Below are 18,407 nucleotides of genomic sequence, written 5' to 3' on the forward strand. Positions count from 1 at the left end.
TTGAAAAAGGCCTCCCTATGACCCCACTCTCTTTAAACTACTGTCCCTTTTTCCCTCCTCCTTTCCCTGCCCAAAACTGTGTGCCTCCATATCTTCATGACTCATTCTCTCATTATTCCTCTGCCATCTGGCTCTTGCCCCAACCCTCACTCACACTGCGGCGTCTGTGCCCATCCATCTCCCAAGCCAAAGGACGTTTCTTGATTCCTGTCCTGGTTAGCTTCTTTGCAATGGTCGGTATTGTGGGCTGTCGTCTACTTTGAAGAATCCTCTCTTCTCCCGTGTGTGTGCAAGTCTTCTCCCCTGTGGGCTCTTTGTCTAACGCCCTTACAGGTTTCATTTCTTGCCACTCTCAGCTGGGGCCATGGAGTGTGGAAGCTCTTCATTCGTCTCTGTACTCTTACTCTTTGGTCTCCTTTTTTTGTCTCATGTCTTAGCATCATTTCTCTAAGTATGGCTCCTTCATCATTCTCTGCACTCTACCTCTTCAGCCTTGCCGTCACTCTGTGTTTTGGCCATGCTTACTGTCTTCTAGTTTCTTGAAGGTGCCGTGCCCTATCTGACATAGGCCTTTTTGTATTGGTGTTAACTTGCATTCATCTTCACCTTTATTGTAATTTTTTTCTATTAAAAAATTAGGCTATAATTCCCATGCCACAAAATTCATCTTTTTAAAGTATATATTTCAGTGGATTTTAGTACATTCTCGAAGTTGTGCAACCATCACCACTATCTCATTCCAGAACATTTTCATCATCTCAAAAAACACACACAAACAAAACCCCTCTATATCCGTTGGTAGGCCCTCCCTTTCCCCTTGCCCTCCATCAACCCCTGGCAACCACTAATCTACTTTCTGTCTCTGTGCTGTAGGGTTTTGCATGTGCTGTTACTTTTGCCTAGAACATTTTCCCTCCCATCCCCTAGTCAACTTCTACTTTTCCTTTAGTGATCAGTGCCAGCTTCCTTGAGCAGGTCAATTCCTCCTATTATATTATATGCTTTTATAGGAATATGTACCTCTTTGCAGCATTTATTATAAATTGCAATTTTAAATTCACTTATGGAATTCTTTGATTTGTGTCTGTCACCTAAACAAGTCTCATGAGGGCAAAAACTACACACACACACACACACACACACATATATATGTATATGTATATATATATATATATATACACACACACATACATATATATGTAGGTTTTTTTTGGGGGGGTGGAGGCATTCACAAATGAGTAAAATTCTGCATTTCCATTCTAATATAGTTTCACTTGAATGTAATAGTATGAAATCCAACATGGCCAAGGCAAAATTCATTGTGTTTCTCCCCAAACCAATTCTTCCTTCATACTTCCCCATTTGATGATACTTCCTTATTCTTTAGGGCACACAGGCTCAATTTCTTGAAGATATTTGATTTCCTTTCTCTCTCTTATCTCCAATATTCCGTATTTTTCAAATCCTCAAGCCCTGTGGATTCTTTTGTAAGTCTTTGTAGTCCAGCCTTTAGTGCAGTGTCCTTAATGCTCAGTAAACATTTGCTGATGATGAAGAACTTTGGGAGATATCTGGAGTGAAGTAATGGTTGCAGCCATGATGTGGGGTGAGGCTGTACAGACTGCTAAAGGGATAAGAGAGAGAGAGTGAGAGAGTGAGAAAAAGAGAGCCAAGCAGATAGTGGAGGATGGTACTGGATGAAGACTCCAGAGACACCTGGACCACTTACTGAGTACTATCTATTACTTGCCCAATACTTAGATGATGGTGATAAAAAGATGATTGAGAAGTTGTCTCTGTCTTGAAGGAAGTCAGGGTCTAATGAAGGAGAAAAACATGTAAACAAAAGCTTACAATACAAGATGACAAGTATTATAGAAGTATTCACAAAGTGTTTTCTGCAAGCAAGAGGAGGTGGTGAGTAAGCCTGTCTCAGCACAGGAGCGGGCAAAGGTGGATGTCACAGGATGACTGAGCCCTCGGCGGCCTGAGATCAGAGGAGTGACATGCCGGGATGACAGAACAACCTCAAGAAGCCTGGGACCATGTGGAGCTTCAAATCATTTTGTTTAACTTTAGGGTAAAGGAATAGCCTGGAAATTCAGGCTGGGGCAACTTTGTGAGGAGTCTCTCAGCTAGCCGAAAAATTTAATCTTTACTTTCTAGTGAATAGAGAGTCGGCAAAGTTATTATTTAAAAAAAATCAACTTAATCAGATACAATTTACATACATTATAATATATAGATTTTAAGTCTGATGTTTGAAGAATTTTGATAAATCCTTATAACTGCTGACACAATCGAGAACATTTCCATCCCTCCTGAAATCCCCTTGTGTCCTTTGCAGTTGATACGCCCTCTTCCCCAAGGCAACTACTGATATGACTTTTATTGCCATATGTTTTGGTTATGTATTAATATGTAAAAACATCCCCAAACCTAGTGGCTTAAAACAACAAAAATCACTTATTTGATCATGATATAGCAACTTGGTAAGGGTTTAGTAGAATCCATTTGTTTCTACTCTCTGTGCATCAGATGGGATAGCTTGACTGAGGCTGGAGAATCCACTTCCAAGATGACTCACATGTCTGGCAAGTTAGAATAGGCTCTTGGCTAGAAGCTCAGCTAGGACTGCCAGTTACGGACCTAATTTTTCCTCCACACAGCTGTTTGGGCTTCCTCACAGCATGGGTTTCAAGAAGGAGGAAGTGGAAGCTGCCAGTCCTTTTAAAGACTAGACCCAAAACTAGTACCACATCATTTCTGCTATATTTTGTAGGTCAAAGCAGTCACAAAGCCAGCCCAAATTCAAGGGGCAGAGAACTAAATCTCACCTTTCAGTGAGGATAGTGACAAAGAGTTTGGGTCATCTTTATTTTATCACATCATAGATTAATTTTGTTGGTTCTAGAATGTCATGTAAATGGAATCATATAATGTATATTATTATATGTCTGGCTTCTTTTGCTCAACATGTGTTTTGAGATTTATCTATGTTGTTATATCTATGAATAGTTCATTGTTGAGTAATAATTCCATTGGTAATTAATCTGTTTATCTATTTATTGATGGACATTGGGTGGTTTCTAGTTTTTGGTTATTACAAATAAAGCTGTTACAAAAATTCTTATATGATACTTTTTTGTAGATATATGTTTTCATTTCTGTGAGCAAATACCTAAGAGTTGGATTTCTGGATCATAGGATAGGTATATGTTAAAATTTATGAGAAATTGTCCAACTGCTATCCAAAGGATTGTATCATTTTACACTGCCAGCAGCAATATATGAGAGTTATAGTTGCTCTAAATCTAGCTAACATTTGCTATTGTCAGTCTTTTTAATTTAAGACATTCTGGAGGGTATAAAGTGGTACCTCATTGTGGTTTTAATTTGTATTTCCCTGATAATTAACAGTATTGTGCATCTTTTCATATGCATATTAGATATTTGTAGATATTAAGATATTAATTATTCAGAAATTAATCTATAGATTCAATGCAATTCCAATTAAAATACCAATGGGGTTTTCATAGAAATTGACAAGCTGATTCTAAAATACAAAGGACTCAGAATAGTCAAAATAATTTTGAGACACAGTTAAAGGACTTATACTACCTGACTTCAAGACTTACTATAGAGCTACAGAAATCAAGGCAGCATGGCATTAGTATATGGACAAATAAATAGGTCAATGGAACAGAACATGGAACAGAACAGAGGCTAGAATAGACTCAAACATACATAGTCAATTGGTTTTTGAAAAGGATGTCATTATGGGCTGCCTCTAGGATGGCCCCAGTGAGTCCTTCCTCCTGGTATTCACACACTTATAGATAGGATGTTACTTCTGGGGTTAGTTTTAAAAAAGACTATGGCTTACATCTTGGGGGCACTCTTTCTCTCTTGGATGGCTTGCTATTAGTAAAGAACTAGCTGTTACGTTGTAAGGCAGCCCTACAGAGAGGCCCATGTGGTGAGGGCTGCCAAAGGCCTGCCCAAAACACATGAATGAGCTTAGAAGCAGACCCTTATCCCCTCGAATCAACCTATCAGATGAGACTGCAGCCCTGACCAACAGTTTGACTCAACGTCATGAGAAACCTTCCAGAGGCACCTAGCTAAACTGTTCCCAGATTCCTTAACCACAGAAACTATGAGGTAAATAAATATTTCCTGTTTTAAGCTACTACGTTTTTGGGCAATTTGTTTCAGAGTGATAGATAACTAATACAGTTACCAAGGGAATTCAAAGGGGGGGGGGAATCGTCTTCCACAACTAGTATTGGATCAACTTGATATTTTCATGGAAGAAAAAATGAACCTCAACCCCTACCTCACACCATACACTAATATTAATTTGAGGTATATATTAGACTTAAATGTAAAAGCTAAAACTATGAAACTTCACAACTTTGGGGTGGGCAAAGATTTCTTAGACAAGATTCAATAAGTAATAGCCATAAAAGAAAAGATTGATAAGTTGGACTTTGTCAATGGTTTTATATGGAGGCATTATATGATGAGGTCTGTGCTTCAGAAAAATAAGACAAATCTGGGAGCAGTGTGCAGTATGGATTGGATAGGGAGAGTGACTGAAGACAGGGAGCCCAGTGAGCAGTCTACTGTGAGAATTGAGTAAAATGCTGAATTAAAGAAGAAGGAGGGGGGGGGGAGAGAGAGAGAGAGAGAGAGAGAGAGAGAGAGAGAGAGAGAGAGAGAGAGAGAGGGCGAGGGGAGGGGAGGGAAGGGAAGGGAAGAAAAGGGAAGGGAAGGGAAGGGAAGGGAAGGGAAGGGAAGGGAAGGGAAGGGAAAGGAAGAGAGGGACATATACATGGAGACAAAGAGAAACAGAGAGAGATTCAGAGACTGACTTCTTAGGGCAAATACCATAAGTAAGATATACAACACTTTCTTTTTTTAATTAACAATCAAAATTGGTTTTTGATACAAGAGTAACAGAAATGACAATGATTTTCTCTAATCATTGGAGATAGACAAGTCCAGTGAAGTTAAACAGTAAATGAGTATCAGAAACCTAATTCTTAGTTTGTATATAAGATTCATTCATTCTTTCATCCAGTGTCAACAAATATATGCTGTCTTTTTATAAAAATTGTGGTAAAATATATGCAACATAAAATTTACCATGTTAACCATTTTTAAGTGTACAGTCAGTAGTGAAGTACATTCACATTGTTTTGCAACCAATCTCCAAAACTTTTTTCATCTTGCAAAACTGAAACGCTGTACCTCTTAAACAACAATTGCCCATTTTTCCCTCCCTGCAGCCCCTGGCCTCCACTTCCACTTTCTGTCTCTATGATTTTGACTACTCTAGGTACCTCATATAAATGGAAACATAAAGTATGTATGCATACTCATATATCACATTTTGCTTGTCCATTCATTTGTCCATGGATACTTGGGTTGTTTCCACCTTTTGGCTATAATGAATAATACTGCTATGAACATGGATGTACACATGTCTCTTTAAGACCCTACTTTCAATTCTTTTGAGTATATACCCAGAAGTAGAACTGCTGGATAATATGGTAATACATTTTCAGTTTTTTGAGGAACTGCCATTCTGTTTTCTACAGTGGCTGCACTATTTTATATTCCCACCAACAATGCACAAGCATTCCAATTTCTCCACATCCTTGCCAACACTTGTTATTTTCTGTCTTTTAAAAAAAATTATAATAGTAGCCATCCTAAGAGGTGTGAAGTGGTATCTCACTGTTGTTTTGATTCAAATTTCCCTAATGATTAGTGATATTGAGCATTTTTTAAATTAAAGTTTATTGGGGTGACAATTGTTAGTAAATTTGAGGTATACAACATAAATTTCAGGTGTAAAATTCTGTATTACATCATCTATAAATCCCATTGTGTGTTTACCACCCAGAGTCAGTTCTCCTTCTATCACCAAATATTTGATCCCCTTTACCCTCATCTCCCACCCCCCAACCCCCTTACCCTGTGGTAACCACTAAACTATTGTTTGTGTCTATGAGTTTTTGTTTCTCATTTGTTTGTCTTGTTCTTTTGTTGTTTTTGATTTATATACCACCTATCAGTGAAATCATATGGTTCTCTGCTTTTTCTGTCTGATTTATTTCACTTAGCAATATAATCTCAAGATCCATCCATGTTGTCACAAATGGTCCTATTTCATCTCTTCTTACCGCTGACGATGTTGAGCATTTTAAAAATGTGTTTATCATTTGTGTATTTTCTTTGGCGAAATGTCTATTCAATTCCTTTGCCCATTTTTTAACTGATTTTTTTTTTTTTTTTTTTGGTTGTTACTGTCGTTGAGTTGTAGGAGTCCTTTATATATTCTGGATAGTAAAGCCTTATCATATACAGGGTTTGCAAGTATTTTCTTGCTGATTGTTTGTCATGTGCCAGAACTGTTCAAGATATTGAGACTACAGAGGAGGCCTTTGTTCTCATGGAGATTGTGTTCTCTTGGGTAGAAGCAGAAGCGAAACAATACAACAAATAAGTAGTTTTAGATAAGGAGAAGTGCCATAAAGAAAAGAAATAGGGTGATAAATTAGAGATGATGGGTAGATGGAGGGAGTCTACTTTACTTAGGGTAGTGAACTAAGACCTTTCTCTTAGAAAGTCACATTTGAGTTGATGAGACTCACTGAGAAGGATCCATCCACATGGATTTCATCCCAGGATGAGGGCACAACCAGTGCAAAGGCCATAAAGTATGGATGATAATGGTGATCAAGGGTGTGTGTATAAACCACAAAATGTTAAGTAGGCAAGGACCTGATCAGTTGGGGTTTATAGGCCAAGGTAAAGAGTGTGGATTTAACGGTAAGTGTAATATGAAACATGGCCTGTTTCAAGCAGAGGAGTCATAAGATCTCTCTAATACTTTTAAAAGATCACTTTGGCTGGTCTGTGAAAAATGGATTATGTAGTAGGGAGAGATGAAAAGCAAGGTTCCAATGAGTGTTCTTTCTTCAGGCTCTTCTTTTACACCGCCCTTAGGCAGTTGTCCCCTCATGCTGCTAGAGTCTTCTACTCTCTTATGTTTCTAAATTTGTATCACATCGTGTACATTGGCAATGGGGGTCTTCCTTAACAGAATAAATTTTTGTCACCTCTAGCAACTTCCTTCATTTCTGTATTGTTCAGTGTGTGCTAGGTTATGTGATAACTGAAGATCCCAAATCTCAGTGTCTTTCTTAAAGCAAGCTAAATTATTTCTTGCTCATGACCTATTTTCACTGCTAGTTGGCTTGGGGTATCTGCTCTGTGTCATCCATATTATGGGAACAAGGCTGATGGAATAACTACCATTGCTTGTGGCTGTGGAGAAGCAAAGAGAAAATGGCTGAACTGTGCACTAGTATTTAAAACTTCTTCCCAGAACTACTACATGCCACTTCCACTCACATTTCTTTGCCAAAGCAGTCACTCCGAACTTCAAAGGAGCAAGGGAGAGCAATTATATTTTGTTGTTGAAAGTTGGGAAAACCAGAAATATTTGAGAATAGCAAAAATATCTACAATCACTTCCAAGATCACAACTAATTCTCTTCAGCACTCAGTAAAATATTTGCCCCAAACTTCCAGACTTTATAACTTCCTATATATATTTAGATACATTTGCTTATATTAAAAAAAATATTTCACTCATCCTTACTAAGGACATTCACTGTGTAGGACATTATAAACCTTTTACTCGTCTATTGTAAAACAACATAGATGACAAATTTTGTATTCTGAAATCAACTTTAACATGATATTCTCATTATGACGAAATACGTATATATGTAGGGTCTCATAGAGATAAGGGTTATACTAATGTAATGGTGGAAGAAATGGAAAGTAGGTGTTGGATTTAAAAGACGTTTACGTGTGAGAACCAGCAGGACTTTGTAACCATTGAAAGTGGAAAATAGATGAGAAGGAGCAATTAAGGATAATGGAGGTTTCCTGGACCGGGAGACTTATTGGAATAGTGGTGTCATTGCCCATTTAAGGGAATACAGTAGTAGCTGGTGCATGAGGTAAATGGACAGATAATTAATTTGAATTAATTGAGTTAATTTGAAATTTTGAATTTCAGATGTGTATGGGAAACTCTGCCCTATCTAAAACCTCCCTTGGTTAGGAGTGAATGGTGAAGCTAGAAGAGGAAAAGAAACCACTAGAAGAAGACTGGGAAGGGAGCATCGAAAACATTGTGTTACATAAGTGAAGAGAGAAGTGAGTTTTGAGGGTGTCTTTACTCTGAGGTATTTAAATATATACAATTTTAACCTCTTTGAAGTGTAGGCACAGGTGCCCACTCCACCTTCTAAGCATCTCTGTATCATCATTTTACTTCAGTAATGTCTACAGTTCAGCATTTTAATATGTTAAGAAAGAAAAAAGCTTGAAATGAAGGCAGGAAATAATGTAACAATATGTACCAACAGATGGGCAACAGTCACTAAGAAGTCTAAAAGAAATCTGCAGTGTTAGAATTTGTTAGTGTGCCTCTAGCACTGTCTAGGGGAGAAACAGAATAGTGGAGAAAAAAGGATTCAAGAGTCTGCTATACTGGACAGAGTACAGGATACTGGTTAGAATACAACTTTGCCACTAACTAGTACTCCCATTTATAGAGTGCCTCCTTTTCATTAGGGACTGCGACAGGTATTCTAAATATTTTTATTTCAGAATCATCATGATAATCCAAAGACTTGGTACGATTGCCCCCAATTTGTAGTTCAAGGAACTGAGCCTCAAAAATTCAAAAACCTGTTCAAGGTCAAAGCACAGTAAGTGAGAGAACTGCAAGTTCACACAGATGGCTTTGATTTCAAGGACTGGGCTCTTTCCACTAGAGCCAGTAGAACCCAGATCTAGGTGTGCATTACAGGTACCTGGAGACTATGTTAAAACACATTTTCCAGCTTCCATTCAAGATTGTCTCAGAACATGGTAATATTAGTATAGTACTTTTCTCTCAGGGTTGTTGTTAGGATTTCATGTAATAAAGTATATTGGAATGTTTCATAAACTTCAAGTTTAACATAGATATGGTTTAATGGTTTTATTATCTGATCATCTAATTCCCTTTTATCTTTATATTTTTATTTATTATGATTATTTTTAAATTGCGGTAACATTGGTTAGTAACATTATATAATTTTCAGATATACAACATTATAGTTCGGTATCTGCATACACTATAGCATATATATATCTAGTTTCCATCCGTTGCCATACATTTGACCTCATTTTACCCATTTTGCCCTTCCTCTACCCCCCCCCACTCTGGTAACCACCAATCTGTTGTCTGTATGTGAGTTTGTTTTTATTTGTTGTTTCTTTTTTGTTTTATATTCCACATGAGTGAAATTATATAGTTTGTCTTTTTTCTTCTGACTTATTTCACTTAGTATAATACTTTCAAGGTCCATCCATGTTGTCGTAAATAGCAGTATTTCATCTTTTTTATGGCTTGGTAATATTCCGGTGTGTGTGTGTGTGTGTGTGTGTGTGTGTGTATACACATACCACATCTTCTTTATCCAATTATTCCTTGATGGACTCTTAGGTTATTTCCATGTCTTGGCGATTGTAAATAATGCTGCAATGGACATAGATAGGTGTGCATGTATCTTTTCAAATTAGTGTTTTCATATTCTTTGGATAAATATTCAGAAGTCTAATTCCCTTTCTTTAGACTTTCTAGTCAGGAAACAATTGTGTGATAATTAATTAGGCTCATCAAATATCTTGAAACAAGAAAAGGGTGTCTGAAACTCTATATTTTGGCTTGGTAATCACATTATAAATTGATACATGTAATTCCTTGTTTATGAATTAGCACTGTTGTGAGTCTGACCAGTGGTAGTCAAATTCCCCATGCTTGATCTTCCCTTTAACTGAAAGACCAAAGTTTTGAAATCAGCAAAACTGAGGAAAGAAGTTCAAAGTGGAGGAGGTACGATATGAATTGTTTTAATTGGGGGCTTCATGGGAGTAGAATATTGTTTTGATCTGGAGGCCGGTTTGTGAATAGGTTACAAAATGAACTGGTTCTGATGTAAGACCACCATTTCTCAGCGTTAGCAGATGGTGTTTTTCTCACTTCCTAGCTAGTATTAGCTTGAACCAGAAATTGTAATAGGGCCCTTTAAAATGACTCTTGTTTCGTCCACCCCCATTTTTCTCAACAAGAAGAGTAAGTTACAAAGGAAGAGCTGGTCTTCTGTCCCAAGAGAAATTCAAGGTGTTATTTCCTCTCCCAAGTGGAGTTTGAAGTAAGTAGTATATAAATTAGCATTCTTTTCCACTGACCATGAAAGGCTGGTAGTTTACTTGTGGGCAAACACCCTTGCTGGTTTTTTTTGCAATATTCACAAAGGCACTCAGCAGGTACTTACTAAATGCATGCTCTATGAAGAAAGGTTAAGCGGTTTCCCCAAGACCACACGGATGGAACAAGTGGGGGGAGGGGGACTGAAAGTGCCTGTTATATCCAGTTACACTCCCATAATTACTCAATCCGCCTCATTCCAAGCCGAAGCACCGGGCTTTCAAGGGGACATGAAAGGAATGCCCGGGAGGTGAGAGCCAGGAAATCGGGAGAGGTGCCTTTCCCGGCATGCTCTGCAGCACACCGAGGGGCGCCAGACGTATCCCGGCGTGCATCGGGGAGCGCCCAAGGGCGATGGTTCCCGGCTCCTGGAGGGGCACGCGAAGTTAAGCTGGTAGGTATGAGCTTCCTTGGTTCTGAGACCCTGTTTTCTCATTTCCCCTTTGTGAATGCCATCCCCTAACGGCAGAAAAGGAGGTCCTCTAACTACCCTCCCTTTCCGCGTGCGAAAGACTTTCAGCGCCGCTTCGAGCACGGTGCCAGGTGATTAGCGGTTAGGGGCAGGCCTGAGTTGAGCACGTGACCAAAGCTGGCAGCCAATGACTAGCCTGGTGGTCCAGCAGCGCGAGGAATCCCGGACCCGTGAGCAGAGCGGCGCGGCGCGTGGGCTCGCTCCGGTCGGCCCGGCAGGTACGCGCAGGCGCCTTGGTTGCCACGCATCCCGTTCGTCCCCACGCGCCCAGTGGCGTGTACTTGGCGCGAGGTGTTAAAAGTATGTTTGGGTGTTTTTGTGGGTAGGGGGAAGGAGAGGGGTGGGGGGCTGGCATCACGTGGACGCCACAGCCAATCGCAGGCCGAGGCGCACCCACAGCTTTCCCCGGCGCCCCGGGGTGCGACGTGTTCAGTGAGGTTCGGCTCAGCCCTGACGGCCAGAGCGCTCTTTCGAAGCGCGTGTGCGGCTTGTAAAATCTGGCCACGGGTTTTCGTGGCGTCCAGCTCCGCTGTGAGCACGGACGACAAGTTCAAGGCAAAATGGCTGCTGGAAACAAGTCTCTTAGCAGGGGGAGCGCTGGGGCCGCGTGAAGGTCACATGACGAGGTTGGCAGCGCGTGCTGCTGGCGCGGGGAAGGGGGAGGGTGGGAGAAGAGAGAGGCGTGGCCAGTCACGTGCCGTCGACTGTGCGGTCCTGTGGGTTTCCAGTGCCTTTCGCTGCGGCCAGATTGCCTGCTGTTACTCCTCCCACATCGAAGCGTGGCAAACCTCGGCGAGAAGCTGTGTGGTGTGGTGAAATCAGCCGAGGTCTGAGGTCTGGGAATTGGGAGGCCAGGGGTCTAAGCCTTCAGCTACTTTTGTAATTAGCAAGTCATGTGGCCCCTCTCGGCCTCCATTTTGTCATTTATATTTTAGCTCTGCATAGGAGATTATTTCTTTAAGGTCCTTCGTATAGGAGATTATTTCTTTAAGGTCCTTCGTATGGTGTATGACTCTGCCTCATCCCAATGTCATGTAGATAACAAAAGAACAGTGAACAAATTATTAACTATGAGACAATCGCATCTCCCCACAAGAAAAACCCCATAACAATCCCTTCCCTCATCATTACAGTGATGTGGGAACTTAGTGAAGGTCATTTGTTATTAGAGTCTGGCATATCTGTCCATATTTATCAATAGCATTTATACTTTGTACCTGCCCACTTCCTTACTTGAAAACTATTCTTTTGGACGTCTAGTCCCAGTGTGTTTTCTGGAAAGAAACTGAGATAATAGCATTGTCATCACTATGTCATTATGGAGATGGGGAAACAAGTAATTAGAAGAGACTTGCTCATGCCCCATAAGGCTTCTCCTCTTGATGGGCCAATCTTTATAAAAAAAAATAAATAAATAAAATTGAGGCTTCCTGTCACTAGCATTTGGTATTTTTCATGGTTCTCTACTTCCAGCTCCAGCTCTTCATTTTACCAAAGGTCAAGACCTTTAGTGAAATGAAGCAGGCATACATTATGTGTTTTTCATATCACTCTTTAAGTTTCATGCTACCCTTTGACGTATCTTAAAGAGCCTTTGAATTTTGTGGGAGCACAATCTGGAAAACATTTATCGAGCAATCATTATAATGATAGTTATCACTTTTGAGCAATTAGAGTAATAGTTAACATCTTTCTAGCATAGTACTTTATATGTCTTAATTCATTTAGGTTTCATAACAAACCTATGAGGTATGTACTGTTATCTCTGTTTTACCAATGAGGGAAATAGCAACAAAGAGATTAAGTAATTTACAGAATTCCAGCCAGAATGCCTTTGGAAACTTGACAAAATTATTCAAAAGTTCATTTTGAAGCATGAACCTGTAAAATAGGAAAAAATTTGAAAGAAAAAAGTGAGGAGGGCTCTTAACACTAGTGACTGTACAAATAAAGCTGTGATAATCAAAACAGTAAGTAGTAACTCTGGAATAGAGCAGTGGAACAGAATAAATCTAGAAATATATAAGGCTATTTAGTACTATAAAGGTGGCATTTCATATAGGTTGAGAAGAAATTTCAAAATGATGTTGGAACAATTGGCTGTTTGAAAAAAAGTAATTGTACCTTAAAATGTAAATAAAATAAAATCCAGGTGAGTTAAATATAAAATGTGAAGTTAGAAAATTGCTACTTTAAAAAGTGGGTAAACGATTTTCCAATCTTGGAATAGGATGAATTGTTCTAAGCATGACTGAAAGGCAGAATTCATAAAGGCAAAGATTGATAGAACCAGTGCACGAAACAACCTCTAGTTGGCAGAAACACCATAAAGTTAAAAGACAAATTTATTAATTCAGTATTCATTTAACATATTTATTGAGTGCTTACTATGTGCCAGGCAGTTTTTCAGGTATAGGGCTCCAATGATGAGTAAAGCCAGACGAATTGTGGGAAAAAAATCTTGCGCTATGTGTTGGACCTACGTTAATGACCTTAATATCTAATGGCGGGTAAAAGACATGAATAGGTAGCTCTCACACACACAGAGACATAAACATAACCAATAAAGATGAAAATACATTCTTTTTCACTTATAAACAAAACAACTTCGTCCTTCTGTCTGGCAGATATGTAATAAAACGTTCATATTTGGCATTGGCATAGGAGTGGGGAAATGGCATACTCATACACTGCCGTTGATTGATAATTATGTACGAACATCCTTAATGGAGGCCATTTTGGCTGTACTTATGAAAGCATTAAAAACCTATGTCCTTTGACTCAGCAGCTCCTCTTCTTTGTTGAGGGACTGGTTGGTACTTTATAAAGATTTTCATTTAAGACTTGTCTTTGTAGTATTTTTTATAAAAGCAAAAACTGGAAAAACTTGGGTGTTGAATAATAGGGGATTGGTTAAATAAATATAGTGCCCTCATAGAAGGTAATACCTTTTAGCTAGTAGACGTGATACAGATTTCTACTAATGATTTGGAAAGCACAGTATTATGTATATTGTTAAGTGTAAAAAATAGGTTATAAAATTATGTGTAGTAGGATCACATTTTTGTGGGAATATACCTGTATGTGTTTATTTACATAATAGTCTAAAATGATATACATCAATGTAAACTAACAGTGAAGTCTAAAATGGTATACATCAGATGTGAACCAGTGGTTTTATTTGAGTGGTAGAATTTTTTGGATGAATTTAATTTAAAAAATAAATGTTATTGTTTAGAACAGTTTTAGGTTTATAGAAAAATTGCAAAGATGTTACCAAGAGTTTCTATATAACCAATACCCAGTTTTCCCTATTAATAACATTTTGTTAGTATGGTATATGTGTTAAAATTAATGAACCAATAAATATTGATACATTATTAGTAACTAAAAACCCATAGTTTAATCAGATTTCTTTAGTTTTAAGCTAAGGTTCTTTTTCAATTCCAGGATCCCATGGTATTACAATACCTTTTTTTTTTTTTTTAATTTAAGTGTACTAGTACTTTATTGATTGGTGAAATCCCAGGGAAGGTGTGAGGGGAAAAAGGGAGGCAGGGAAAAAGTGAAAACAAACAAGGGATGTGTTACCTCCAGAGAGTTCCTATGAAGCTACTACCTCTCAGAACTGTCCATTACACAGCCATAATAACTTTTAGTAATCATGTCCCTTAGCCTCCTCTTGGCTATGATAGTTTCTCAGACTTTCCTTGTTTTTGATGACTTTGATCGTTTTGAGGACTGCTGGTCAGATATTTTGTAGTATATCCCTCAGTTGGTATTTGATGTTTTGTTTTTTTTCATGATTGGACTGGGGTTTGAGTACATGCTATCAACATGACTTGTTATTCTTGATGTTGACCTTGATCACCTGCCTGTAAATTTGGTTTTTAAATTTTGCTTTTCTGTAGTTTCTATTTTTTTAAGTAATTTGTGTTACTTACAATATAATAAAGTATTTGTTATAATATTTTGGGCATGTCTGTCCATCTTTATCAGTAGCACTTATAATAAGCAGTACATTGATAAGCTTGATAATAATGTAGAAAGAGGATAATGGAAGTTGTAGTTAAAGGAAAATAACTGGCCAAGTTGATGGAAGGGCTGAGTATAGAAAGGAATTAAAGGCAGAGTTATAGTATAGCTTGTTTTAACAGTCTTTCAAGTGTTTTAGAACTCTGTTCTAGGAAGAACAGTTTGGTAATCATGAATTAGATCTAAATTCAAAGGTGGGGAAGGAATTACTCAGTTATGTGTAACAGGATGAGAATATAAATAAGGTAGTTTAGACCAATTAGGTTAATTTGTTCATTCAACAACCAGTAATTAATGAGCCCTACTGTATGCCAGGTATTACACAAGGTCTAGGGATTGAGCAGTGAATAAGACAAAGTCCCTACCTAGTCGCATGGAATTTATATTCTAACAGATAGACATTAAGCTAATAAAAAATAATATGATTTCAGATATTGTCAAAGAGCTGTGAAGAAAGTAGTACAAGAGGACAGAATGAGGTGGTGGTGGGTTTGGTGGTCTTTTAGATAGGTTGCCAGGTAAGGCTCCTCTGAGGTCACATTTGAGCACAAGAGACCTGAATGATAGGAGTGAGCCACGCTAACGTGGAGCATTTCACGTAGTGGGAGTACTTATGCAAAGACTCTGGTATGAAAATCAGTATGGAATTTTCCAGGAAGTGCAAGAAGGCTGGTGAGCTAGAGTTTGGAGATTTCTGGGGTATTAATTGGTGGTAGTGGTGGTGGGGTACGGTGGTAGGACATGATATTGGGAAGTTGGTGGGTCTCTGACGATGTAGAGCCTGGTAGACCAGAAAGGCTTTGAATTTTATTCTAAGTGTGATGGGATCCACTGGACAGTTTTATGAAGAAAAATGATGCAATCTATTAATAATTTGTTTTAAAAGGTCACTGACTGATGTAGATGCAAGAGGGGCAGCAGGAGACCATTTAGGAAGTTGTTGGAATGATGTGATGAAATCTGATGGCTTGGCTCACAGGGGCACTGATGGAGGCAGTGAAAAGGGGTGAGATTTAAGGTATATTCTGAAGGTAGTACCAATGCCATTTGCCAATAGATTAGTTGTGGGAGGTAAGAGAAAGAGAGGAATTAAACGTGATTCCAAGGTTTTCTAGCTAGAACAACTGGTGCCATGTACAGAGATGGAAAACTGGAAAGTGCTAGTTTTGGGTTTAAAATGAGTTTAGTTGAGTATGTTGAGTTTGAGATGCTCACTAGATAAAGCCGTTGAGTAGGGAGTTGACTGTTCAAGTCTGGGGCCCAGAGTCAAAGTCAGGGCTGAGAATATACATTTGGAATGTCATCAACACATAGATGGTGTTTAAAAACAGGTCTAGTGATATCAGCCGGGGAGTAGAGAAGAGGACCAATGCCTGAGCCCTGAGACCCAGTTGAAAGCATGCACAGAGGAATAGGTTATACTTAGATTTCTTTTGTATCTGCATCAGCACAGTATTTACAGTGTCAATATGGTGTAATATTAAATAATGCCTTTGGCATGATTGTAATGTAACCTAGTCTTTTCATGTTATGTGAACTGATTCTTCAGGTTTTTGTTATTGTGCTACTTGAAGATGTCCACTTTTCCCCATTACCTAGGGGCATAAACTCCAGATTTCATAGCTCAGCATAGCAGACCCATCACTGTCTGATTCTACCCTCCCGTTCTCTCCCCTCTCCTCTTTATCACTCCTCTCATGCCCATTTTGCTCTGTCCAATAGTCCTGTTTTCCTGTAACACTCTTTCTCTTCCTGCTCTCTGCCTCAACTCCTACTCAGTCTTCAGTGTCCAGCTTAAATTTGCTGTGTAATTTCTCCAGATTTCCACACATAGAAGTTGACTCCTCGCTGCAAGGTACTCAGCAGCTCTGTTGTTTGTAGTTTAATTTATAAGCAGTACAAAATCAGTTGATACTTTGACGGGCTTTTTAATCGTTTCCCAGTGCTTGGCATGTGGTAGAGATGCTCAGTCTTATTGCTTTGAAAACGTTTAGAAGTTTTGTTTTGGCAAAACAGAGTAAAGAATTAAAACTAGATCTTACAGTGTAACAGCATATGGACCAATAGCTGAGATTTTTAGGATTTTTTTTTTATAATGAGTTTTTGATTTTAATGATATTCATTATGGTGGAATTTAGCCAGTACAAAGTTTAATGAAATATGTCAGCTAGGAGTCTTAGTTCAGGGACATTTTAGGAATGTTTTAATCTCTAGGACTGAATAATGCTTATTCTCTGGAGGCAAGCTATTATGTTTTTCCTTCACTTGCCCACTTTCCCACCTACCTTCTCAGTAGTCAGGAATTCTATCTTAACATTACATGTGTACTTTGAGCTCTTTGCTGGAGAAGGAACCTAATGTAATAAATCCAGTAGAATCAGCAGTACTCACCCCAGGAATGTCCTTTAAACTATTGCATAGAGGGAGGCTTAATCATGTGAATTATAGGTGTCAGAGTTTTAGTCTGTGCGCTCAAAATTGGGTTAATTATTTTGTCATTCAATCATAAGCATGTATTGAGCACCTACCATGTATAGGCACTGTATGAGGTACTGTGGGGGACACACAAGAAATAAAAGACATGGTCCCTACACATGAATCCCTGACAGTTTAGTCAAGGAACTGAAATATAACATTAAAAGGGGATTTAATCTTAACAAGCAGTGTATCCGTAAGTGCACAGTACTGCGGTATAAATCAAGGACTTTGCATTTCTGAAGCCTATAATTATATTTTCAGAGTTATATGCAGTCTTATCTTACATCATTTTTCAGTATTTTGACTTGACCTGCAAACTCTGCAATTTCTCCTATCCTTTAACATTTCTAGTTTCAATAAGATGTTGTTGATTTGGCTCTTTGTTGGATGTAATGAAAGCCCTACATAGGAAGAGAGTGCACTGCCAGTACAGTGCATTCAAACATTTTATTCTTTCACATCTGAGCAAATACATAAGGTAGAGTGTCCTTTATCCATTATAAGTGTGACAGAGGCATGCTTTCAGAGTTGTGCTATGTGTAGGTTTTCCTAGACATATTTTCGCCTACCTATGCGCAGGAGGAGAGGAATATAAAGCCTAGAGAATACATTTGGTGTGGGTGTGTATGAATACGAGTATAAAAGTACAGTTGACCCTTGAACAACATGGGTGTTAGGGGCGCTGACCCCCGTGCAGTCAAAAATCCACATATAACTTTTGACTCCCCCAAAACTTAACTACTAATAGCCTACTGTTGACCAGAAGCCTTACTGATAACATAAACAGTCAATGAACACATGTTTTGGATATGTGTTATATACTGTATTCTTACAGTAAAGTCGTTAGAGAAAAGAAAATGTTAGGAAAATGATAAGAAAGAGTACTGTACAGTAGTGTACATATTTATTGGGAAAAAAATCCATGTGTATAAATGGACCCACTTCGTTCAAACCTGTGTTGTTCAAGGTCAGTTGTACTTATTTTTAAATTTGAATTATAATGGCAGTTTTCTTCTCATTTGAGAAGATATGAAAAACAGATAAGTACAAGGAAAGAATTAAAATTTTTTCTAC

At 38.5% G+C, this 18,407-nt stretch overlaps 1 protein-coding gene across 4 annotated transcripts in view; it reads left to right on the forward strand.

The window, feature by feature from the left end:
* Positions 1 to 10,633: 10,633 nt before the first annotated feature.
* Positions 10,634 to 18,407, forward strand: part of MGA (MAX dimerization protein MGA) — a 132,764-nt gene continuing 124,990 nt past the window's right edge. The window contains exon 1 of one of the 4 annotated variants that reach the window (XM_019725430.3): positions 10,634 to 10,742. The gene's annotated coding sequence lies outside the window, so the exon portion shown is untranslated. Of the gene's footprint in view, positions 10,743 to 10,939; positions 11,121 to 11,513; positions 11,648 to 18,407 lie in introns of those variants that run through there. The other 3 variants (XM_019725431.3, XM_019725434.3, XM_074327882.2) reach the window with 3 other exon arrangements.

Source organism: Rhinolophus sinicus, chromosome 3, assembly GCF_057876585.1.
Source record: "Rhinolophus sinicus isolate RSI-liver-muscle chromosome 3, RSI-T2T, whole genome shotgun sequence".
Taxonomy (NCBI): Eukaryota; Metazoa; Chordata; class Mammalia; order Chiroptera; family Rhinolophidae; genus Rhinolophus; species Rhinolophus sinicus.